Source organism: Mirounga leonina, unplaced genomic scaffold, assembly GCF_011800145.1.
Source record: "Mirounga leonina isolate KUSES-001 unplaced genomic scaffold, KU_Mleo_1.0 Mir_129, whole genome shotgun sequence".
Lineage (NCBI taxonomy): Eukaryota > Metazoa > Chordata > Mammalia > Carnivora > Phocidae > Mirounga > Mirounga leonina.
The window spans coordinates 15,457,080-15,483,804 of NW_023270323.1; the positions used below are offsets into that span (position 1 = coordinate 15,457,080).

Sequence of the window (26,725 nt, forward strand, 5' to 3'; positions counted from 1 at the left end):
ATTGCTACCCCAGCTTTCTTTTGAGGTCCGCTGGCATGGAAGATGGATCTCCATCCCTTCACTTTCAGTCTGGATGTATCTTTAGGTTCAAAATGAGTCTCTTGTAGGCAGCCTATGGATGGGTCCTGTCTTTCTATCCAATCTGCAACCCTGTGCCGTTTTATGGGAGCATTTAGGCCATTCACGTTGAGAGTGATTATTGAAAGATATGAATTGTCATCATGTTGCCTGTGAAGACATTGTTTTTATAGATTGTCCCTGTAAATTTCTGTTGTATATCACTCTTGGGGTCTTTCTCCTTTTATAGAACCCCCCCTTAATATTTCTTGCAGGGCCGGCTTAGTGGTCACATATTCTTTCATTTTCTGTCGGTCATGGAAGCTCTGCAGCTCTCCATCCATTCTAAATGACAGCCTTGCCGGATAAAGTATTCTTGGCTGCATGTTCTTCTCATTTAGTGACCTGAATATGTCTTGCCAGGCCTTTCTGGCTTGCCAGGTCTCTGTGGATAGATCTGATGTTATTCTGATGTTCCTCCCTCTGTACCTAAGGAATCTCTTCCCCCAACTGCCCTTAAGATGGTTTCCTTGGTTCTAAGATTTGCAAGTTTTACTATTACATGCTGGGGTGTTGGCCTGTTTTCCTTGATCTTGGGAGGGATCCTCTCTGCCTCTAGGATGGAAATGTTTGTTTCATTCCCCAGGTTAGGGAAGTTCTCAGCTACGATTTGCTCAAATACATCTTCTAGTCCTCTCTCTCTCCACTCCCTCCGGGATTCCAATTATTCTGATATTGGAACGCTTCATGGTGTCACTTATTTCTCTGATTCTATTTTCATGGATTCTGAGTTGTTTTTCCCTGGCCTCCTCTTTTCCCTTTTTATCTATTAAATTGTCTTCCAGGTCGCTTATTCGTTCTTCTGCCTCACTTACCTTAGCTGTTAGATTATCTAGATTGGATTGGATCTCATTGATAGCATTTTTAAGTTCTGCCAATTCACCTTTCATTTCTGCCCTTAGAGACTCTATGTTGCCATTAATTGATTTCTCCATTCTAGCCATTGTCTTCACAATTGCTAGCCTGAATTCGATCTCCGACATCTTGGCTATATCTGCATCCATTTGTAAATCAGCAGCATAAGTCATAATCCCTGAGTCTTTTCTATTTTGGGGGTTCCTTCTCCTAGTCATTCTGTTGATGGGTGTTTGAGGGAATGTATAGAGTCCAAGTTATTGGCCAGAACCCAAGCAAAATGCACCTGTGTTCTTGGGACTTTAGGGTTGCTGGCCTCTTGTTTTCCAGTCTTCTGGGGGAGGGGCCTGCCGCACTGTTACTCAGGCAACCCTGTTTGGGCAGAGTTGCCCTGCCCCCCTGTGGCGGGGGATGGGCTCAGCGGGAATCAGTTTTTGGGGCTTTTGTTCTCTGGCGGCTTTCCCTGGCGGCTTTCCGTGTCTCTTCTGCGAGTCAGAGCAGAAGAGACCGTTTCCAACCCTCTGCCTCAGAGCAGAGAGACCACAGTCTGTTCTTCAGTGAGCTCTCCAGGCCACACCGTCTCCGTTTCTGTCCGTGCAGCTATAAACTGCAGCGTCCTTGGTTGTGCGCCCCTCCGCAGTGCTCCCAGTCCTGCCTCCAGGTCGGGGCACGTCTCTGCCTTTTGTGCTTCTAAAACCGCCAGCCGCTCCCAGTTCGCAGGTGCGACCCCGCCACTCTGGGTTTCCACCCCGGGGGCTGCCCTAAAGTCCTTTCCCAACGCTACCGGTCTGCGAGTGTGTGCCCGTCCGCAGCACGCGAGGCTGTCGCTCACCGGTGGTGCAGGATCCCCACGGCCAGGCACCCTCCCACTGCCATTTATCATCCGATATCTGCCCGCAGAATCACGGCTCCCCGCTTCGTACCTCAAAACCAACCGCCTGCGATATTCTGTTTGTAGAGATCCAGATCTTCTTACATCTCAGGCTGGTTTCGTGGGTGCTTAGAGTGGTTTGGTAGATATCCAGCTCAATTCTGGGGACTAGCTGAAATAGGGTCACCTACTCCTCCGCCATCTTTCCTTCTCCCCAATAAGATTATTTTTAGAATATAAGGAAATTAAAAGAAATGTAAACCTTTGTCTTCCAAATGTATCTGTTGGGAAAAGAGCAACCCCCTCAAGAAAACCCCACAAAAATATCCCCCAAAACCAAAAAAACCCATCTTTTAAGCTACACCTGTATATTCATTGTATGTGCATACTATTTATTCCTAACTGTATTAGGAAAAAATGAATTCATGACATTCTCCTGGCTTGTCCTTTTTTATCTTGTACTATGGATTGTTTAAAAATGAACACTCATTTTTATAAAGCATTATTGTGCTACAATTGACATACAGTAATTTGCTATTAATGTGTACAGTTGCTCTAAGTATATAACTTGATAGGTTTTGACATATGCATATACATATGAAATGGTCATAATCAGGATAATGAACATATCCATCACTCCCAAAAGCTTTCTTGTACTCTTTTATAATTTTCCCACTTGTCCCCAGCAACCACTGATTTGTCTTCTGTCTTTGTTTGTTTGCATTTTCTGGAGTTTTGCATCAAAGAAAAATATTTACATCTTTTTTTTTTAAAATTTTCTTTGATCTCTGTGTTGGTTTCTATGCATTATGTAAAACAGCCAACTCTCCATCTTGAAGGAATGGCCTTGTGTAGGAGATGGAACCTTACTATCAACTCTGTAGCTCTTGGTTGTCTCTCAAACCTTGGTGATGGTCCAAGCAGCCTACTTTATTTTTAGTGGCTGCCAGTAGGTAAACATGTGCCAAGACTTGTTATTTTCCTAAAGGGGAGGATCTCCATTAGCACCTAGATTTAGGCTGACTGGAAGCTAGACCGTTAGGCAGCAGCTTTTAAAGTATGCAAATATACCTCTTTCGGGGGGAAAACACCCAGAGATTGGTGTTTCTGTGTATTCTTTCTGTGTTGAGAGTTTTACTCATTTTTGTCTTGCTTGTCTATCATTATTTTGTGATCAATCCATGTTATTGTGTGTATCAATAGTTCATTCTGTATTTTTTTGAGAGTATTTTATTGTATGGATATGCCGAAACTGGTTTATTCATTCACCTGTCATTGGGCATTTGGATTGTTTATAGTTTTTTGGCTCTTAAAGTTGCTGTGAATATTCATGGACAAGTAGACATACACTTTTATTTCTCTTGGGTTATGCTTAGAAGTGGAATGGCTGGATCATTTGGTAGGTGTATGCTTATTGTTTAAGAAATTGCCAAACTGTTTTCCAAAGTGGTTGGCTGGTTTTACATTTCCATTAGCAGTGTATGAGTGTTTCAGGTCCTCTATATTTTCATTAGCACTTGGTATGTTAGCCCTTGTAATTTTATCCACTCTAATAGGTGTGTAGAGGTATCTCATGTGGCTTTAATTTATATTTTGCTAATGACTAATGATGTTGAACATCCTATTATGGGCTTATTTGCCATTCATATATCTTCTTTGGTGAAATGTCTGTTTAAATCATTTGCCCATTTTGATATTTTTCTTAATAAGTTTTGAGAGTTCTTTATTTATTTTTGATACAATTATTTTATCAGATAAATGATTTGCAAGTATTTTCTCCCACTCTGTGGCTTATCTTTTTCTCCTCTTAGCGGTTCTTTTGACAAGAAGAAGTTTTTAATTTTTATGAAGTTCAATTTACCGTTTTCCCTTTTATTGATCATGCATTTGGTATATCTAGGAAATATTTAATCCAAGGTCACGAAGACTTTTCTCCTATATTTTCTTGTAGAATTTCTGTTTTACATTTTACATTTAGGTCATTGATCCATTTTGAGTTACTTTTTGCACATAGTGTGAGGCATAGACCAAAGTTCTTTTTTTTTTTGCATACAGATATGCAATTATTCCCACCATTTGTTGAAAGATGATCCTTCCTCCACCAAATTGCTTTAAAAATTTTTTTTAAAGATTTATTTATTCCCTTTTTTTAGAGAGAGTGAGAGAGAGAGAGAGAGAGCATGAGCAGGAGGGGCAGAGGGAGAGGGAGAGAGAATCCCAAGCAGACTCCACACTGAGCATAGAGCCTGACATTGGGCTTGATCTCATGACCCTGAGATCATGACCTGAGCTGGAAACAGGAGTAGGGCACTTAATTGACTGTGCCACCTATGTGCCCCCAAATTGCTTTTTTATCTTTGTTAAAAATCAGTTGTCTATGAAAACACTCTGTACTTCCTTTTTTTTTTTTTTTTAAGATTTTATTTATTTATTTGACAGAGAGAGAGCACAAGCAGGGGAAGTGGCAGAGGGAGAGGGAGAAACAAACTCCCTGCTGAGCAGGAAGCCTGACACAGGGTTCGATCCCAGGACCCTGGGATCATGACTGGAGCCGAAGGCAGACACCTAACCAACTGAGCCACCCAGGTGCTCCAACACTCTGTACTTTCTACTCAATTTTACTGTAAACCTATATCTGCTCTAAAAAATAAACTCTTTAAAAGAAGAAGAGGCATCTGGGGTCATCTTTCATCAGATTTATCCCTGAGTATTTAATATTTTTAATGTTATTGTAAATTGCATTGTTTTTTGAATTTTAATTTCTTCTTTTTCTTTTTTTTTTTTTTTAAGTAGGCTCCATGCCCAGTGTGGAGCCCAACATGGGGCTTGAACTCATGACTCTGAGATCAAGGCCTGAGCTGAAATCAAGAGTCAGATGCTCAACCAACTGAGCCACCAGGCACCCCTTGAATTTTAATTTCTAATTGTTCATTGGGAGTATATAAAAATACAGTTGGTTTTGTATGTTGATCTTTGATCCTGCAACATTGTAAACCTTACTTTTTAGTTCCAGTTGCTTTTCTGTAGATTCTGTTTTATTTTCTATGTAAGCAATCATATTGACATATTTTTCTTTTATTACTTTAAAGATATTGCTTCATTGTCTTCTCCTGTACCTTGTTGCCCATGGGAAATCTGCTGTCATCCTTATATTTGTTCCTGTCTATGTAATGTGTCTTTGTTTCCCTGGCTGCTTTAAATTTTTTTCTTTTTATCATTGTTTAGAATAATTTGATTATGGTGTGTATTGGTGTCATTTTCTTATATTTCTTTTGCTTGAGGTTAATGAGCTTTTTGGTTCTGTGGGTTAATATTTTCATCAAATATTTATTCAAAAAATTTTTTAATTTCCTGCTTCCTCTTCTTCAGGACTCCAATATATGCATAGTAGACCTCTCAAAATTGTTCCACAGCTCATTGATTTTCCATTTATTTCTAAAATTCTTTTTTCCCTTTATGTTTCATTGTGGAAAGTTTCTGTTAGTATGTCTTCAATTTAATAATATTTTCTTCTATATACTTAATCTGCCATTAATCACTTCTAGTGTATTTTTCCTTTTAGACATTGCAGTTTTCATTTCTAAAAGTTTAGTTTGGGTCTTTTTCATGTCTTCCCTGTCTCTACTAAGTTATTGAAAATATGAAATATAGTTGTAACTACTATAATGTCCTTCTAACATTTGTGTCAGTTCTGGGCCAATTTTCATTGATCGATTTTTTTCCCCATTAAGATTTGTATTTTCCTGCTTCCTTGCATGCTTGATAATCTTTGACTGGATGCCAGACATTGCCTTTTTGAGTGCTGGACATTTGAGGTAGCCATAACTATTTTTGTGCTTTATTATTTAAAAAAATTTGTTAGGGTGACCTCGAAGTGTGTTTAGTCTCAGGCTAATTATTCCTTACTTCTGAGGCAACACTCTTCCAAGCACCCTACTCAGTGACTCATGCATTACGATGTTTCCTCACCTGCTTTGTGGGAACAGGCACTATTCCCAGTCTTAGGTGAGCTCTATGTACTGTTCTTTCTAATCCTCTCAGGTTGTTCTTTCCCCAGCTTCAGCTCATTTTCTCACATTCATGTTCAAATCAGTTCCCTGCTGAATTTTTTTAGAGAGATCCTCTGAGGATCTCTGGAGTTCTATTTCTGTGCAAGTTTTTCCTTTTTGGTACTCTGTTGTACAAATTTCAGTTGCCTCGGTCTCCCCAGACTCTCAGCTCTGTCCTTTCATCTCAGGGAGTCAGCTGGATTTCCCCTGGATTCCCTCTCTCTGGGCTGCAGCCTGGAAACTCTCTCAATCAAGGCAGGTATGTATACTGGCACAAATGGGGGCTTCACCTTATTTCTTGTCTCCCAGGGAGCACTGTGCTTTGTTGCTTGCTATCCAGTGTGTTGAAAACCATTGTTTTTATGTATTTTGTTGGTTGGTTGGTTGGTTTTTGGTGGTTTCAGGTAGGAGGGTAAATCTGGTCTCTGATACTTCAAATACTCTTGAAGAAATAATTATATGCTAAACAATGTGCTGACATGCAATAAGTATAGCTGTAGGAATTAAGTAAAAGTAGAAATAATTTCCAGAGTGATAGGAGAAAAGTACATGGAAAAAGGGAATGAACTGGTATTCGAAGGTTAAGTAGGATTTGGATATATACAGTGGGAGTATCCTATCCCTGCAGTCAGAAAGAGTCCTTCTTTTGTCACAAAAGACCTATGGAGATGTGAATGAACAAAACTTCTGTTGTTGGCTATTTTAAGGTACCAGTCTACCTATTTACCTCAAGGAATTCTTTTTGCTTATCTGTATCTTTTAGATGGAAACTATTAAGAGATACAGTGAAATACAAAGCTTGGTCATTTTAGAATGTGTTGTTTGTTAATATAATACCAGGTTTTAATTTTCAACATCATCTTATTTTACTATATGAGTTTTTATTGTAAATAATAAACAGATGTTACATAAATAGGCTTTGAATCAAGCAGATCTGGATTTGAATTCTGGCTCTGTCATTTATTAACTGTGTCCTTAGACCAGTTACTTTTCTTAGTTTCAGTTTCTTCATCTTTTTTTTTTTTTTTTTTAAGATTTTGTTTATTTATTTGACAGAGACACAGTGAGAGAGGGAACACAAGCAGGAGGAGTGGGAGAGGGAGAAGCAGGCTTCCCCCTGAGCAGGGAGCGTGATGCAGAGCTCGATTCCAGGACCCTGGGATCATGACCTGAGCTGAAGGCAGACGCTTAACGACTGAGTCACCCAGGCGCCCCTCAGTTTCTTCATCTTGAAAATGGGGATAATGGTGGTTGTTGTCGGTATTAAGTGAGATCATTCATATAAAGTACCTGGAATAAAGCCTGGCAATGACTGAACCTTCAATAAATGATTGGTGCCATTATGTTATATTATGAAGCAGAATGGCAGTCACATGAAGCTATTTTGTGGCATTCAGCCTTCTGACATAAAACTTTTTTTCCTCATCAACTCTTATAGCTTAAAAAACTATATTTAAGTGTACCATTCCTCTGTTCATTTCTTAAGCTTCATTTTATTTAGTATTCTCAGTCTTAGCCTACATGATAATAGACATCTGAGTAAAATTTGAAAAAGCATTAGATTTGGATGACTGGGTTCATCTTAATAGCCATGCTGGATTGACCAGATGACCTTGACCAAGTTAACTCTATTTATGTGTGTTTCTCTTCCCCACTTTTTACCTGGATTGTTTCTTTTTTCGTCTCTGTTATCCCTGTCCTGTTCAAGTTGGCATCTTTTCCCAACAGTTTATCCTCTGTGGATTTCATTCTGGGAGGGAGCTTTGGCTGGTTGATTTTGAGAGTTCGTAGGGACCCAGCTCCCTCAGCCCCTTCAGACCTTACTGAAAACTTCTTGCACTATAAATAGGAATGCCCTGAGTTCTGAGTTTCAGCCACTGTCCTCACATTGATCCACTGTGCTTTCCAGTAAGCACTTGTTGACAATTTTTGGGTTTTCCTGTTCTCAGATTCATCAGATATACCCTTTGCTTTTTTCTCTCTCCTCCTACATGGCATAACAAATGGGTCTTGTGGCTGCTCGTGGTTTACCCCCATCCACTCAAATTGTCAGGTTCCTGGGGAAATCTTATCATTTAATTGTCACCATTTGATGTTAATATTGCTCATGAGTTTTTGGTTTTGTTCTCCTAGTTGCTCTGTCTGTTTTTATGGGGGGCCTTTGGGGGAGATTTAAAAACTACATCGTGGCTGCCATCATAGTCCCAGAATTCCTCCCCATCAGTCTATTTTTCACATTTATCTCTTCATTTGAGATATAGCCAACAGTTTTCTGGAAGCTTTGACCCAAAGGTTAATGAAATGGAAACTAGATTGTGATAAAAAAAACTAGCTTAGCTGGAGGTAGCTTGCTGGTGGGATTCTTTAATGCAGGCATTTAATTTTTCTGGATGTGTCTATCTGTGGCTTAGGATACATTACTTCCTTATTATTTAATTTGCAAATATGATGACAGTGTATATATATCATTTTTATGCATTTCAGATATGCCACATGTCAATTTCTGTTCTTCTGCCCTATAAACATGAGAATTGCTCAAAAATTTCTGATATAGCACCATTACTTAAAATTCAGGTATTGGTTTTATTCAATATCACCAGAATTATAAAGGAATTTTACTTTTGCCATGTTGAACACTTTTTAAAAAAATCTTCTTGGTGAGCTGAGTTTGCTTTCTTTTCTTTCCCTGATCTCTTATTCTTCTTTGTCTTAAAAATCATTTGGGTTGGAAATGTAGGAGGTAAAAAGATTTTTTTTTTTTTTTTTTTTTTTAGCGTTTTTATTGGTTTCATATGTAGAGAGTGTCAATTAAACCAATCCAATTTCTTTTGGAACTTTGCCCTCTTTTTTTTGAGGAAATTAATCACTGCAGAAATAAACATGTCATCTGGTCATTTGCAACCTTATGGATTTTTGTTCAAGTTTAAAATTGATTAGAAGTAGCGCTGGTAGTGGTCTGGGGTAAGTGAGAGAGGAAGGAAGCAGAATTAATTATCCCCCCAAATCTATCCCACTCCAAGGGCATTTTCTGCAGAATCATTATTGTGAGTGTATTGTTAGACCATGAAATGTGAATGTATTAGCAATTTTACCTGATTCACAGGAGAGGAAAATAGGAATCTGAGAAATTTTTTAAAGTCCTCGCAAATATAATTAATCCCCGAAGTTCCTTCTTGTGTTCTATGTTCAGCTGTAGAGAAAGCTGAACTTTTAATAGCAGTAATCACTAATGACTTATATTTGCCTTACAATAACCATTTTCACTTAATCTTCAGAGAGATTCAGAAAGTCCTCATTTTGGAAACTGTAGAAGTTACTATTGATCACATACATTTTTGTGTATAAGCACACTTCAATGTAGTTGGATGATTTACAGCAAGAAGAGGTATTCTCCTCATCTGACCTCACCTCTTTGTCCCCAGTACAGCCCATCTGCTCCTCTCTTGAGTCTTGCTGAGTGTGGTACCCAGTTTAGGACTGTTTAATCCCTAGTTCCCCGCTGTTGCCAGGCTATTGTCTCCTGTCTGAAAAACCTCTCAACATCAGCTGTGTTAGTAAGAATTAATCTTTCCATTCTTATCTTGCTCAAAACTCAAATTCTGCAGGAAGTCTTCTATTAAATGCTATTTATTCCCTCTGATGGTAGCCACTGGGCAACATCCCCTCAGCACATATATATTTTATTTGAATGGTAATGCTTCTCACTGCACTTAATATAGCTTCCAATCCAAACTGAGCTCTTAATAAACAACTATTAACTAACTAACCTATCACCTTTCCTTGTAGGAGAACCAGTAAGTAAGCCTCATATATCAAAATTCTGTATTGGGGCGCCTGGGTGGCTCAGTTGGTTGAGCGACTGCCTTTGGCTCAGGTCATGATCCTGGAGTCCCGGGATCAAGTCCCGCATCGGGCTCCCTGCTCGGTGGGGAGTCTGCTTCTCCCTCTGGCCCTCCCCCCTCTCATGTGCTCTCTCTCATTCTCTCTGTCTCAAATAAATAAATAAAATAAAATCTTAAAAAAAAATTCTGTATTTATTCAGGTTTTGAGTATTTGAGGGTAATACAAATGATTTATGGAAACAAAAGAGGATGAGTTTAGATGAATTGGGTGTTATACTAGAATTTGGTTATTTGCATACCACCTCTTAAATATAGTATGTAGTAATAACTCTATAAATGTATTTTGAATGATAAAACCAGCTACTAGTTAGCTAATTTAGCTACTAGCTATTTTTACTAAAAACTGCTACTATGTATTACTGTGTACCAGGCACTCTGCTAAAGAAACTGGATTATTTTGTCTAGTCTTACCAATATTTGGAGGTTTGTACTACTATTATACTTATTTCATGGGTGGTGACCTTGGTGCTTAAAGAAGCTAGATAACTTGCCCAAGATCACCTGGGTAATAAATGGCAGAGATGTGGTTTTATTACAGGCGGTCTGCACCTAGAAATTTTGTTTTTAACCACTCCATTTAACTCTTAATGCCAAGAATAAGAACACCATGATGAATCATCTTTTTTCCTTGTCCATTTTATCATACCTGGGCAGATTTAAATGGTCCAGAGCAGTGTTTTACAAAAACTTTTTCCAGACAATCTGCCTCAGAATTCTTGTATCATATAACCAGTTCATTGATTAAGCATGGCATGTGGGATGCAGATTACAGCTTTAGTTTTTTTCCCCACTCTTGTGGTTTTATTCAGAGGTCTGCTCCATAGCAATTCTTGCTTTAGGACTGCTTCTTATTTCCTTGTACAGATGAAGCATTCAATGTCATGGAACTGGTTTGAAACATTTCTTTTGTAAATTCTGCACGTGGAAGGGGAGGGTAAATGGGTGTGTTTTACACTCACTTTGATATCTGTCATATTGGTGCCTGTGCAGAATATCTTCATTTTGCCCCTCTAGACCCACTCCCCATTTCTACCCATCCTCTTGTGTGGCCCCGGAGAGTGATATATAATGACTTCACAAAGGGGCTCCCTTGCCTTCTGGCTCCCTCCTGAGTTTGGACAATGAGGAGTTTGGGAAGAAGCCAGGAAGAAGGGGGGAACATGGGGTTGGGTTAGTAATTCCTTGGCTCCCTCTCTACTGGATTTTTTGGGGGCTGCCTGCATCCTTCAACAAAGGCCATAGCTTTTGTCAAGCAGTTCTCTCTACCTGACTCTTCCTTCTGGTTCTGGTGACAGCTCTCTTCCCTTGTCTTTCTGGGTCTAATGACGTTGACTGGTGCCTTACTGCGGTGAGACCTGAGGCTCTGCATTACCCCTTGTCATTTCACTGCACTCTGCCCTCACCTTTTGTAAATACTCCCTTTATTAAACTTTCCTCACGTTACCCAGCTTCAGTGTGCCGTCTGTTTCCTGCTGGTATCCTATTTGATATGACACCCTAGTTGAAACTGATATAGAGATGCTGTCATTTTAACATCCTGTTACATGCATTAAAAATAGAGATTCCTTGGACCCTTACTTGACTTACTGAATCACAGTCTCTGGTGGTGGGAGCATCTGGGATTCTTGTTTTTAACAAGCATCTCTGATGATTCTACTGCTCACTAAAGATTCAGATTTAACAGAAGTCTAACATCAATTCAGGAAGTAGAAATCAAGTTTTAGTGAGTCCCAACCATGGAGATTTAACCATTTTGCCAGCCTAGAAGGCTTACTGAGTTCAAATTGACAAGGTTCTTTGAGATTCAGTAATCGAGAAATACTGTGTTCATACAATCCATGGAGCATTTGTGTGGGTTTTTTTTTTATTTTTCTCTAAAATTTGGCTTAATTCTTTTAAGTGAATTGATTGGTATTTTTGACTGTCATACATAGCTCCTGTGCATGGTTATTTTTTATACTTTTCTTGAGATTATAGACATGGGCTACTAGTATCTGTACAAGTTAATTGTTGGCCTAATACCATTTTTTTGTTACTACTTCAACAAACAGTGTTTGAAATAACTACTACTGCTACTTGCTTTCTAGGACATCTTTTTAAAGGGAGAGTTTTGGAATTACTCTTAATAGAGATGTGGCAGGCATAATAATGGCCCACCAAAAATGTCCATGTCCTAATCCCTGGAACCTATGAATGTGTTAGGTTACCTGGCAAAGAGGAATTAAAATTGTAGATGAAATTAAATTTGCTAATCACATGACCCAGAGATGCTGAGATTGTCCTGGAATATCCAGCTGGTCTTAATGTAATCACCAGGGTCCTTCATGGTAGAAGAGGGAAGCAGAAATCAGAGCAATGTGATCAGAGAAGGACTAGACTTGTTGGCTTTGAAGATGAAAAGGAACTAGGAGCCAAGGATTGAAGACTTCCTCTAGAAGCTGGAAAAGACAAAGAAATGGATTCTCCCCTAAAGCTTCTGGGAAGGAGCACAGCTCTTCTGACACCTGAATTTTAGCTTCAGTGAGACCCATGTTGGACTTCCAACCTACAGAAATGTAGATAATACATTTATATTGTTTTAAGCCACTAAATTGGTGGTATTTTATCACAACAATAGAAAACTGATACAAAGGGTTAAGGGAAATGAGGGGAGGGAGGTTTCAAATAGTAAATCAATACTGTAACTGGGGTCATTTACCCTGCAAACCCTTGAAGTATGGAAAGGCTGTAATTGCCATGCTTGAATGTTTGAAAATTTAATTCATTCCTTTGGAGCTTTAGTGGGTGACATCATGACTTTTTGATATTTTAATTATGAGGTTGGCATGGGAGCAAATTGCACACCGAGAGTGAGAACTGGGAACCTGTGGTGCATTATTGGACCCATTCTAAGCCAGGCTTGACTGTCTAGAATGTAGCTGACTTTCTGTGAATAGCAGGCCAGCCCCCAGGGATGATAGTTCCATAGAGACCCTGTTTTTTTGTGTCTCTGGGAACCTGTGAGCCCATCACTGAGCTGGTAGAGAGGCTGGGCAAAGAGCAAGAGCACTTGTGTCTGATTTTCTTTCTTATCTTTTCCATTTTCTATTGTATTTTTTATTTTACTTATTATCTTCCAATTCTCATATTGAAAATTTTTTATTTTCTATCATTTTTAATTCCCAAGAACTAATTTTTGATTTCTGAATGATGATAAGGACTCCCTCCTTGACCAAACTTTAGTTGGGCTCTGCTGAAATCTCTTTTTGGGGATGGCTTTCTTTGGCCTGCCAGCTCAGTTTTAGCAGGAATCCTGCTAAACCAGTTTAGTGAGAATTCCTCCCACCCCCAATGCTTGATATCCAATGAAGTTCCTCAGCCTCCTATCTTCCATACCTAACAAATTTCCTTTTAGTATTCCATCTGAAATTTCCATCTGATGACTCCCTCATTTCAGCCTGTTGGCTACAAATCCCCAGCAGTCCCTACTGTATTCAGAGTTGAGCTCAGTCTCTCTCCCTTACGTGAAATAGTCTTGAATCCCTATTGCAATCATCTTGAATAAAGTCTTCCTTGCCTGTTTAATTTGTCCAGTGCAGTTTCTCTTGGATAATCCTTCTTTTATATAGACTCTTTCTCTTATTTCTTTCAGTTCAGTATCTTCTTTTATCAATCAGAGAACATTAGTGATGGGTTTTTTTAAAACCTTTTCTCTGCATTTTTTCTATAAATTTTGAGAGATTTTTTTTTTTGAAAAAATTTTTCTGTTTTTCACATTGAAGAATGAGGCACTAAAATTCTGATTGGAAGTCCTGTGTGTGATTTGTGAACTGAAGGGCTTTAGTGTAGGATGAATGGGCCAGGCCCTTTCATTGCCCCTGCCCTGTCCTGCAATTCCCCATGGACACCATGGCTCCTTTCTCTGGGGCTGGTGTTCGTCCAGAGAGAAATTTCCCAAACTCTTGCCTGTTGGGAGAGAGAGAAGTATAAAGCTAGCTATGTGAGTTCTGGAAGCAAAAGTGAATGAGAAGCTGAGAATCTCATCTTTCAATATATGGTTTTTATGTACCCCACCTATTTTTGTGTCATATCCCTTATTCTCCGTGTCCCTGGTGGCCCCTAGTTCACAACCTCCCAGATCGAGAGTCTCCTCAGGGTAGGGAACTTATCGAGAGATCTCATACAATCTTAGGCAGACTCCTAGCCAATCTTCCTGTTTAACCCTGCCCAATTTCCCACTCTTTTGGAGGTACTTAGTAACTCTAATTACCAAGTCTTTTCAACATTCTGAGGAAGTAATTGGTTGGTTCCTTGGTTTCTTTCACTACCAGTTTAGGGTTAAATTTTCCTCAGGTCTGCTAAGTCAGTACCACTTGTCTGTCTGCTTTCCATTCTCCAATATTTTGTTTCTGTCTTTTCCTAAATTTTTTTTCCCCACTTTCCTAAAAGTGGAGTATGAGAAGGTGTTCAGTGCATCATGTTTAACTGGAAGTAAATGCGTACATTTTAGAAAGGTTTTCAGGGGCGCCTGGGTGGCTCAGTTGGTTAAGCGACTGCCTTCGGCTCAGATCATGATCCTGGAGTCCCTGGATCGAGTCCCGCATCGGGCTCCCTGCTCGGCAGGGAGTCTGCTTCTCCCTCTGACCCTCCTCCCTCTCATGCTCTCTGTCTCTCATTCTCTCTGTCTCAAATAAATAAAATCTTTAAAAAAATAAAAAAATAAAAATAGAAAGGTTTTCAAGATATTAGCTAATTATCTCCTGGTTTCCTCTCAGTCAGTGAGAAATTCAATTCACATTAACATTCCAGTCCCTCCCAGCAAACTCAGAATTAATAAATGGTGATGGAACTATTGATTTATTATGTAAATAGGTACACTATGTTTGCTTGACACTTTTTAAAGGGTATAAAGCAGCACTGTATTAAATAAATCCAACTGAAGGAAAATAATTCACAATGGAGAATAAATTACATAAGTGGAAACTACCTCACCCACCATATTGCATTAGAGCTGAGGATTATCTCAGTAATCACTTAACAATAGGGGTCCGTATTGATTTTAACTGCTAATTATGTCAGGGATGTGCCCCCAAGTTAGAATTTTAAATTTAATTCTGTGTAATCTGAAAGTACTCCCTGAACTCTGAGTTGTAATTTAAACAGAAAAAAATTATAGAACACAGCAGAACAACAGATCTGACTAGCTTATCCCACATGCACTGATTAAGAACTTTTCATCATCTTTTATCATGGCAGGGTCTGGCCTTGTATTTTCAACCAAGGAGTTATAAACTGGGATATTTATGGCTAATCCTAGTGGAATAAAGCTCCCAACAAACTCAGAATTAATAAATGACAACAGAACTATTCCATGGAACTAAGCCATTAAGATTGGATATTTCCCCTGTTTGTCCAGGGCATTTGAGTGAAAAATAAAAACCTGATTAGAATTTAAGGAGATGTAAACAAAATAAAGAATCAGGCATAAATATGGAAGATATAATGAATTCCTATTTGGTAAAATCCAGGACTCCTCTTTCTCTGGAATAATGCCTCAAATCTCTGCCCTCCTTTTAAAGGATATAGAAGCAAACACTGATGACAGCTTTTTCTCAAAGCCAGGAATGATTCTTGGATCAATCTTCGTTGGTTCTTCATTTACATAAATTAAATTTGGTAGTGGCTGAGGTTTTTGAGAAATGTTTTAGGTCATTATTGATCAGCTCAGCTACCTAAAGGACTCTGTTTAGAGTAGGGTCCTGAAGTGTCGTATGAATAGTACATTTTCTTGGATGTTTGAATCCAGCACAGGGTTTAAAATATCTTGTGAGTAGATAGATATGAATTTTTGGCTGTCAAGGAGATGTAGAAGATTAGCTGAATTGATTCCCACTTCACTTCATTCCAAACTCATGTTATAATGTTCCAGAACCTTCCCAAATTTTAAAAAATGCTTCTTATTGAAAGCATAGTTCAATGACTTGATGCCAGGTGGTAAGGAGAATCAATTTCTAAAGAATCCTCTGGCACAGTTATGTTTTGATGACTAAGATAACCTTTAAAAATATTTTTTCGGTAAGCCTCTTTTACCTGTAAAAGATTTATGTTCAGATACTCTTTTAACAAAGCCAAAAAGTTTTCCATACAAGGAAAGATAGGTTTTCATGCTATGTCTTTAGTTTCAGTTTACAATGAAAGAGACTTAAAATTTTTTTTTCTCAAACTACCTTTGCCAAATATCCAGCTAGACTATTGTATTATTAATATTTCAGTCTGCAAGTATGTATTAATTAAATGTCTTAACATGTCCTGAGCTACAGAAAACATGTTTTCTTGTTTAATTTTATGAAAGCACCTACCACAGTGCCTATCACTTGGGAGATGCCTAATGAACATTTTCTGGACTTCAGTACCTGTTAAATTTGTTGACCGCCCACTTAAAATAAAAGGTCTTCAGAAATAAAGTATTAAACAGGACTTAAGCCTTTTAGGCAATTGAAGATGAAGAAATGTTCAAATCATAATGTTAAAGTAAATAAATTACCTATGACTTACCCATAGGCAGAGTTGATATTTAATTAGTATCAGACAAAAATATAAACTATACCAGTTGGTATATTGCCACTGCTCTGAGCACCTCTCCTCTGGGTGCCTTCAGCACCCTGGACTTCCCTACAATGCAGCAATTAAAGAGTCAAAGCCTGGAAGACTGGATGTCTGGGGCTTGGGTATCAAGTTGGGGGGTATCTTCAGGGTTTGCAGTTGATTCTGATTGGTCCATGTGTAGGATACATTGTTATTAAATATCTTGACTATCACCCTTCTCCACTCACCAGGTGATTTTTGCTTAGGGAATGCAAATAAATTTTAATATTAGCTGGTTGCAGATTTTGTCAGTAAGCAACTCAGTTTTTTTTGTGGGGACGGGTTAGAACACAGCATTTCTCAAGCTCTCTTTGATGGAAATATTTTTCATTCACTTGCAAAATACTGCATTGGACAAAGCTGTGCCTATTTCTTTGGGGTAGGACTTTTCAGAGCCTTTAATAGATGGCTTTCCATGTTAAATCTCTCGGAAAGGGATATCTCTCTTTCCCATACTTATTTTACTAAGGAACCCTTTTTTTCCCTATGGAACACTGATTGAGTTCCATTGATACAATGTGTACTAAACTCCTCAATATTTAGAATAGCCCTTGCTTCTCCTCATAGATGTTAAAAAAATTAGCACTGTTCACTCTTTAAATTATCAATTTTCTTTTTTTTTTTTTTTTAAAGATTTTATTTATTTGACAGAGACAGAGAGAGAGAGGGATACAAGCAGGGGGAGTGGGAGAGGGAGAAGCAGGCTTCCCGCGGAGCAGGGGAGCCCGATGCGGGGCTCGATCCCAGGACCCTGGGATCATGACCTGAGCCAAAGGCAGACGCTAGACTGAGCCACCCAGGCGCCCTGAATTATCAATTTTCTGGCAAGGCAGAAGAAAAGTTAGATTTGACTATTGTTTCAGTCAGGCCAGGCTAGGTTAGGTCATATTGTAGGAACACATAACTCCCAAATCTCAGTGGTTTAACAGAGTAGTTGCTCATGAAAAAGCTGCTGTGGTTTGAGACACTGTCCTTCTGGTCGTGGCCCAGGCTTTGGGCTGCTTTTTCCTTATGTCAGGGAGCAGATAGGATATTTGGTGAATTCTACTGTCTTTACCAAAACTATACTGCAAAAGTCAGGATTATGTAGTTTCATATGTGAATTGTCTTTCATTTTTATTTTAATAAACAAATAATAATAAGAAGCTACATGTTTTTTACCTTCCTCCAAAAGTTGATTTTACTACTCTGCAGATTTGCCATTAACAAGTATCAGTAGGCTTTCTTATCTCATCCTTAAAGTGTATACCATTTTTACCATTACGTGTTCAGGTATTTAGCTCAAGTTTTAAAATATTCAACCTACGCTGTAAATACACCGAATTGAGAGTTTGGTTATCAGATTTCTCTGCTTTTTGGCATCTTGTTTACATATCGACGTGGTTCATTTTAGTGTTTCTTATTCTTGTGTCTCTTTGGTTAATTTGCATGTAGATACTCAAATAAGAACTCCACATTTTTTCTTAAACATCAAAATTACTTCCTTTTACCATGATTATTTCCTAAAAGACACTTGCCAGATGAGAAATCTTCCCTGATTTGTCACATCTGCTAGTCTCAGTTGAAGAGATATTCTGGTCTTTGTTGTCAAGAGGATAGTGCAAAAGATATTAACACCACAGAACTTCAAAAGAGCAGCTCAACATTGTGTCCTGTGGCACCTGGTCTAAATCAATTGTTATTAATTTTTCAGTTTTGTGAGTAGCACATCCACTCACATTTGTTCAGATGTTAATAAAGCCTCCAGTGTTACCTTGACCTCTCAAGACTCTGCATGACATGACAGTCTTGATAACGAAATGAAAACCTGAAGACTCAGGTTAACCCTGAGTGCTTTTACGCGAGGATTGACAAAGAGTGAAAAGTTGCAGAAAAGCATGAGAGGACAAAAAAGGGTATGAACTAGGTGTAGGAAACTGGGAGGAAACAAGCCCTGTTTGCTCAGATTCCTCTGACGTCCCTCCATCTTAGAAATAAAGATGTTCTTTCCCTCCCAGTAGAGTGAACCTACCACCCACATGAAGGTTTTATGACCTTCTTCAGGGGAAAGAAAGTCCTTCCTGCACATGATATTTGTCAACTTTCTTCAGCCTAAAATATTTTGAGGTGTCATGTCTTGAACTGTATCAATGTTCTGTGTAAATGTGCTAGAAAGTTCAGTGGGTCCAGCTGTACCTGATACTTTCCTTTCTTGGGTGCTCTTACTTTTTCTTCCCAAGTTTTCCCAAGCAGGCATGGCCTTTGCTAATTTAAGAAATTCATGATGAGCAAACACTGGGCAGCAGATATACTCATACCCAATCAGTAGTATTTTCTTCGGGTCTTTGAATCCTGTGCTTTGAGAAAATAATTTTTCCTACAGAAAAGTTGGAGACGGAGTTTAGAGTCTTCAGCCTTTTCGATCTTTAAAATAAAAACATTTTTAAAAGTTTAAATTAAAAAGCAATATGTGCTTGCTGTAATAATATTAGAAATGACAGATAAAGAAAACATCTTCTCTTAACGCTACCACTCTCCTACACAAAAATAACTATTGTCATCAGATCTGTATGTATTATGGTGCTTTATGACCTTTTTAATAAAGGTATAAATAATTTTTCAAGGTTGTAATAATAGCATAGGCACAATTCCATGTTTTCTTTTGCTTTTATGTTTTATGGATTCTTTTCCATGCGTTTTACATAATTTCTATTTGCTGTCGAACATTTTACTGAGCTGACATACCATTATTCGAAATTAAATTATTGTTAGGAGAAACAGATTTTTTGAGACTCACTTTCCCATCTATCCTTTTGGTTTGAGCAGAGTTCTAGAATATTACAGGTCATCCTCCTTTCCACCTGGGGCATGTGCTCACCATCCTTAATGTTCCTGTTTTCCCTAGAATACTCGAAATGTATATTTTTAAAGGATTTTATCTATTTATTTGAGAGAGAGAGAGTACAAGCAGGGGGAGGGGCAGAGGGAGAGGGAGAAGCAGACTCCCTGCTGAGCAGGGAGCCCAGGACCCTGGGATCATGACCTGAACTGAAGGCAGACGCTTAGCTGACTGAGCCACCCAGATACCCTTTGAAATATGTTTTTTTCATCTAGGCATATGAGTAATATTAGAATTTTATTTGGAAAGAAATAGTAAGGAAAAGAAGTATTCTCTGAGGAAGCTCTTTTTAGATAGAGTTGAAGGCAGGGTTTTTCATTTTATCTAACATTTGATTCCAAATGAGAATCGAAGGAACTGTGCTGTATTTTAACTGCAGAGTTGTGCATATATATGTCTGAGGAACTTTTTGAAACAGAAAATGATCACCAAAGCCTTGAATCAATTCATTAGAGTGTGTGTACTTACTTAAGCATATTCTTGGGCCCTCTGCACTCAGACAGCCTGATTTGTAATATATGCCATTCTTTTCCATGCTTTGCATATCAGAGATGATGCCTTTTTTCCCCCCCTCTGCCTACTGTTGCTGCTGCCTCTGCCTGGGATTATGCAGATTCTGCCTTAAACCTCTTTATTCTTTTCTGCAAGTTCACAGCACGATGGGCTTCATTTCTGCGAGTAAATGATAATGGATTTCAGCTTTCACCAGTGACATTTAGAAACTACATGTCTTACATAAGATGTGTGCCACACAATAAAAATGGTCACCCTGTTCCAACGATGTGAAATGTAAATAAAAAAGGAGTCCTGTAAATCTTAAAACAAATCTTAAAACAAAGGTGTGTGGGGGGGTCCTAATTGTTTTAATGGAGCCAATTTTATGATTTTTCAAGCTGGATATAAAGGACAATCTTACCGATAATGGGCACTTGGGATAATCAAGGGAAGGCTCTTGGAAAGGGTTTAATTTATTCTGTCAGATATTCAAGGCTATAAAACATTGCAACAAATCAAAGCCATCATTTGAGAAATAACAAAGATTAAAAGCCAGCATTGGCTACCATAAGCTTGTGTCCTTCTTGCCCTTTAATTTGAGTACCACATAAAGCATACTTATCATTGATTAGCATTTATTTCTATCTCATTGGGTGTACAGTCCTTTTTCATGCGTTAGATGTAAGGGGACACAACTTCTTGTCTAAAATAACTGAGTATCTATCTTTTGTTTATAGACATGAACAAAATGTGTGAAGGGTGTGAAGAAAGAGTTTTGATAAATTGGTCAGGCCTGGGCTTTATGGCTGCAGTCCATGGAGGAAGGAGAGGCAAGGCCACAGAAAAGGGCCTATGGGGCCAGGGCACTTGAAAAGAGCAGAGGTATTTCACTGAAGAGCAATGACCTTGAGGATAAGGTTACCGAAACCTCAAATCCCAGTTTTGGTTCTTGAGGCCAAGAAAGCTTTGCCTTATTGCTTTATTCTCATTTTCCTTATTCCCACTAAAGGGAATTTGCTCATTCTCTACCATCAGAGAATGGGCATCAGTTTCCTGCCTTTATGAAAACACCTTTTATTGAGCTTCTCACTCTCATGCTATTTATTTTGCAAGAGAAAGGGGGGGCTTTTCTGCTCCAAATGCCCAGGGAGGACCCTTCCTCATTTCATATTCCTGAATCATCTGGGCCCTTGCTCTTGGAGTATTGACCTGTGGCAGTGACAGCTCCACCTCTGTGTAATACGTCTTTCAAGTGAGAAGCCTCTTCTGGTCAATACTGAATCAATTTGCTCTGGCAATCTAATTGAATGCCTCCCTCAGACAAATGGGTCACCGGGGGAAAGGGTAAAACCTTGATATGCAGATCAGAATCGAAGCCCCAGAGAAAGCGGTTTTAAAAATATATATTCCTCTTGAGAAGTAGCCTCTGTAACGAAAGCAGTGCTAGTTATTTGCTCAGCAAAATGAACATAAATCAACCTGTTTGCATCCTTCTTTTTATTTGTACTACTTTTTACTTTAACTTGATCCCTGCAGAGAGAGAGTGATTGAGAGAGAGAGAGAGAAAGACCCAAAATCCAGAATGAGACTAGGATGAGAAATTTCTTGCCTTAAAATTTTGGTTATGTAGATTTCTTTTTCAGAATGACACACCATTTCCATTTGACAAATTACACTGATGTTTAAATTATTTGATATCCTTAATATTCATAACATACAGCTTTTTCCTAAGATGAGCTTGTTTTTTCTCTGTGTTCCCTTGGGCGTTTAAGGGAAGAAATGGGCAGGAAACTCTGCAGTGAGAGCTCAGCATTGTTTTAGCTTCTTTCTAGTAACTCTCTCCTGGTCCTTACTCCTGCCCTATGAGAAGTAATGATCCTTGATTTACAGAGGAGGAAACTCGGAGAGTTTGGGTAACTTGGCCCAGGTAATTTAGTTGCTTATCTGTGTGAACCAGACTCTGGTGTCTCCAAGGCCAATGCTTCTTTTCCTATGGGGTTAGATTTTGTTACCCCTTTTTAAAGTGGTATATTGGGGATAGCTCCTTTTATTCATCTTTCTACCTGAATGATGCAAAAATGTACACATACTCTGTGTATTAGTTTCCTGTTGCCGTTGTAACAAATTCCCATAAACTTAGTGGCTTTAAACAAAACGGATTTATTGTATTTCAGTTCTGGAGATCAGAAGTCCCAAAATGTATCTCACTGGGCTAACATCAAGGTGCCAGCAGGCTTGCATTCCTTTCTGGACTCTGTAAGAGAGGATATGCTTTCTTGACTCTTCCAGGTCTAGAAGCTGCCCTTATACTTTGGCGCATGGCTCCTTCCTTCATCTTCACCACCAGCAATGGCCAGTTGAGTCTTTGTCATGTTGCATCACTCTGACTTCTGCTTCTGTCATTGCTGTGATTGTACTGGGCCCTACTGGATAATCCAGGATAATCTTCAAATCTCGAGGTCAACTGATTAGCAATCTTAATTCCATCAGCAACTTTAATTCCCCTTTGCTGTGTAACCTGACGGTAGTCCCAGGTTCAGGAAAGTAGAACATGGACATCTTTGGGGGACCATTATTCTGACTACCATATGAAATCTTTTAACACACTAATACACTTTGAGAGACCCAGGATTTGAAGTCAGCTTGCCTGATTTAGGTCTTAACTCCTCGCTTTCTCACTGTATGAATTGGGTCAAGTCAATTACATTCTCTATGCCTTGGCATCCTCATCTGTAAAACAAGAACAATAATTTGTTGTGGAGATTGAGATGATGTATACAAAGTGCTAAGTATGTGCCAGCATACTGCATACAGTAGACATCCAATAAATGTTGGCTATTATTATTTACAAAACATTACATGCATGCATGGTGCTTTGTGTTGCACAAAGGTTTCACAGATATTATTTTGTTAGATTTCAAACCATGCTGTGGCACGTATTGTTAATATATTTCGTTTATTGTGAACTTACTTTATTGTTTTTTAAAGATTTATTTATTTATTTTAGAGAGATTTGGGGGGAGGGGCAAAGGGAGAGGGAGAGAGAGAATCTCAAGTAGACTCTGTGCTGAGTGAGAAGTTGGATGCGGGGCTCTATCTCTTGACCCTGAGATCATGACCTGAGCACAAATCAAGAGCTGGACATTTAACTGACTGAGCCACCCAGGTGCCTCTATTGTGAACTTATTTTAAAATCAAAGCTGTAATTGGTTAAAAAAAAATGTGGTCTTTAAAGGCAACTTATGGGGGAAATCCACCGTATTAATACTTTGTCATAATTATTAAATTTTTAAATACTTCTGAATTTTTACCTTTATACGTTCTATAGTTATCTGTAAAATTCTAGAGAGTAGGGACAGTGTTTTTGTTCCTTCTGTAGACACTGGCTTGAACATAATTAACATATAAGGAGTGCAAGTAAATGCCTGAAGGAATCCAAGGAGGCTGACATGGCTAGAGGTGAGGGCATAGGCTGGGAAATGGTGAGGCTTTTGCATTCTCTCACTTCTTTTACTGCATTGAAAGTCTCCTAGTGGGTCTCTTAACCTTGATGTGTTTAAAGCTTTTCAACTCAGTGAGGACATGGCAACTTATTAAGAGCTGACTTGATCAATTCAGTGAATTTGGCTTTAGCCATGTGCAAGTAACAGAAAACCAGTCTCAACTTGCCTAAATCAATGAGGTGTTTATTAGCTCATGTAACTGAGAAGTCACAGAGTTAGGTCAGGCTCCAGGTCAGGTTGGAGCCAGTGGTTCACTGATACCATCATTTTGTCTCAACCTTTCTCTTCTCTGTTTTTGTTAGGACTGCTTTAGCCTAAGACTGGCCTCCCTTGTGGTTGTAAGACAGCTGCTAGCCGTTTCTAGGGGCTCCTTGCTTCCTTGCTTATGTCCTGTAGGAGGAGACAGTACAACTCTCAGCAGTAGGCACAGAAGAGTAAAGAACTATCTTTCTTAGAAGCCTTCAAGAAGCAGTTCTCACATCTCATTGGCTTAGGTGGAATCTCAGCCTCTTGCATCATCCCTGAACCAATCCTAGCGGCCATGGGAGAGTTGCATGGTGAGGAGAGTTGCATAGTGAGGAGAGTTGCATGGTGAGGAGAGAGGTGGATTCTGAGTAGCCAAACACAGCAAATATGAAAACAGCTCAGCACATCTGGGGGCATAAAAGAAGAAACTCTTCTTTTCACTTTTTTCCCTCATTTTCATTCAGGGAATGAAATCTGGCTAAGTTGGGGTTCCCAGTCCCTTATACCTTTATAAGCAGGTCTCTTTAATCATCCTTCTTGGTCATCGTCTTGTTAATTTATGGAGCATTTCCTAACGGTTTTGTTGCAGAGATTTGCTTTTAAAGTGCTTAATACCTCGTTTATTTATTTACAAGGATTTATCACACATCAAAACTCATGCCAGCTGCCCTTCTAAGCCCTGGGGATTCAGAAGTGAACAAAACACAACCCTAAACTTTAAGGATATTACCACCAAATAGAACCTCTGAACTGTCAGGATCCTTGGTTAGCTTCAAGGGTTAATTCGCATCAGATTCTCAGTATGTTTATTATTGTGTCAAGAAAGTTGAGTCTTTGTATTTGTACACGAGTAGAAAGAACCCACTCACTTATCTCAGAGGGAGCAATTTTGGGAAGGACTCAAGTAATCTGGATGAAAGGTGCATAACCAGTAACGGAGATTGACACAATTTAAACTTCTCGTATTAAAGTCATAAACATAGGGTGGCTGGGAGGTGGGACAGAGTGATTGGGAGTGGAATGTAGAATGAGGTGGTGGCCTGAAGTGCATTCCATGGGGGCCTGGTGTGAACTGAATTGAAAACGGTTTGAAACCATGCAGTTACATCACAGTTCATGACCTCTGTTGGGAGGCCCTAGAGAGGAAACTGGGATCGAATCTGTCAATTAAAGTCCTATTTTCTCTGCAAGAAGTAGGTCCTTTGGGTCATCCTGAGAGCTTCCACTGATGATGAACTTCACATTTTAACTGCTTTTTCTCTAAATAACTACCTCCCTAGGGTGGAAGGTGCAGATCCCTTGGTGCATACAAAACTTACTTAAGCCATGAATTGACTTCCTGTAGGTCAGTACAGGAAATCCCACAGGGCAAGGGTCTAGGCTGGGGGCAAGGACTGGAGTTAAACCAAGTTGCTTAAACCGTATCCACTCATGTGGTTGTCATTTTCTCTCCCTTTTGTAATGTTTCAGTGCTAGACGAACAGAGGAAGCCTAATTATATGGAAACACATTTGGGTGTTACAATCAAATAAATTTCAAAGAAAAATAAGATGACTGACATTAATGGTATTTTTAGTAGTTATTATACATGTGACAATTAGTCATGATGCTATTTTCTGCCATTTATTCTAATTAGTATTACTTTGACATAGTTGGAACAGTTTTGCATTTTCCCTTTGCTTTGTTAGTTTTTCAGTATCCATAATTAGCAGTAGGGCTTGTTGGGATCCTTGAAGGGGGTCTCTGAGATAACATCCTCCATCTTGCCTGAGGGCTAAGAAAGGTGAGAAGTAAGACAACAGAATAAAACAGATGAGAGTTCAAAATACTACCTTTATCATTCATAAATGCTCAGTTGGAGGATATATTTAATCATACTTTCCCACTCAGTTGTTGGCTGTGCTGGACCAAGGCTGACTCTCTGTGAGTGGGGGAGGGGATTTGAGATAGGGAGTTTTAGGGGATGACTTGGGGCTGCCCTGGAGAAACAGCCAAAAAAAAAAAACAAAACACCCCATGAAATAAAAGGAAGAATTGAACTGAGCATGTCCAGTTTATTCTTCCAAATTCATCCGTCAGACAGGTCACTCCCACAGACAGGTCATGGGTGTTAACACTAAATGAGCTCCCTTCATCAAGAGTAAGAGAAGTGTTCCCTTTAACTGTATAAACAGTTTTTGTAGATGTTTTATGCAGTTTAATTCTCTATTTATATACTGACTCAATTCTACTCTCAACCAGAGACAAGTTCTTGGATTCAAAACAACCACAGGACTTCTTTTCTTCTGTCATCCCCTCTTCTGCCTCATCCTTATCCTAATAGACTAAATCTGGCCCCTGGGCTCAGGCTTCTTGAGGTCCTCCTCTATATTTATTTAAATTATTTAATTATATTAAATCTCATGTTTAATCGTACTCAGGCTTGTAGCTTGTCATGTACCAGTCATTTTATATTCATTATCCCATTTAATCTACAACAAACCTGGGGAAGAAGATATTCTCATTTCTAGATGCAGAAACTCTCAGAGAGGGTAATTCATCTAAGGCTAAAGAGAGAATAAGTAGTGAAAATAGGATCCAAACCTGCATCTCTGCACTCTAAATCTGAGAGAAACTGGTAACTCCAAGTCTTAGCAGTAGTGATGAATAGGTTTGAATTGGAGATGAGATGTATCCGCCCTGACCTGTGAAATGAGCAAGTTCACATAGGTCTTTGATAGAGGTGAGTATGGGAAAGAGCATAGTTGGGAAACTGACTCTCTGAAAAGCTGGAGAGAAGGTAAGAGAAACTAACTTACAATTTTTTTTTTTAAAAGATTTTAAGTAATCTCTACACCTGATGTGGAGCTTGAACTCACAACCCCTAGATTAAGAGTTGCACGCTCCGCTGACTGAGCCAGCCAAGTGCCCCACTTACATTTTTAGTTTGATTCTACACGGAGAGAAGTTAAAGCTGGGCAGGCTTCAGGATTAGTTTTTCTAGCTTTCCTGCACACATGGACTTGGGAAAGGCTTGATTTCCCTTTGGGTGGGAGCCCAGGAGCGGAGAGATGGTCAGATGTGTATACAGTTGAGCTGTTTGTTCACCTATTGTTCTCAGACAGGCACCTGTTCTCAGCTGTTGGCTCCCAAAGGTGTCCTTTCTCCTAAGACACTTCTTCCCCTTCCTCCTCACTTTCTTCAGT

The 26,725-nt window shown here is 39.1% G+C and overlaps 1 protein-coding gene across 4 annotated transcripts in view; it reads left to right on the forward strand.

Moving 5' to 3' along the window:
- The window catches only part of RASGEF1B (RasGEF domain family member 1B), a 555,855-nt gene that overhangs the window by 23,998 nt on the left and 505,132 nt on the right, over nt 1–26,725 (forward strand). Inside the window, exon 2 of one of the 4 annotated variants that reach the window (XM_035004688.1) lies at nt 6,081–6,151. The exons of 1 other annotated variant lie outside the window; for it this stretch is intronic. The gene's annotated coding sequence lies outside the window, so the exon portion shown is untranslated. Of the gene's footprint in view, nt 1–5,961; nt 6,152–26,725 lie in introns of those variants that run through there. 2 more of the 4 variants (XM_035004689.1, XM_035004695.1) reach the window with 2 other exon arrangements.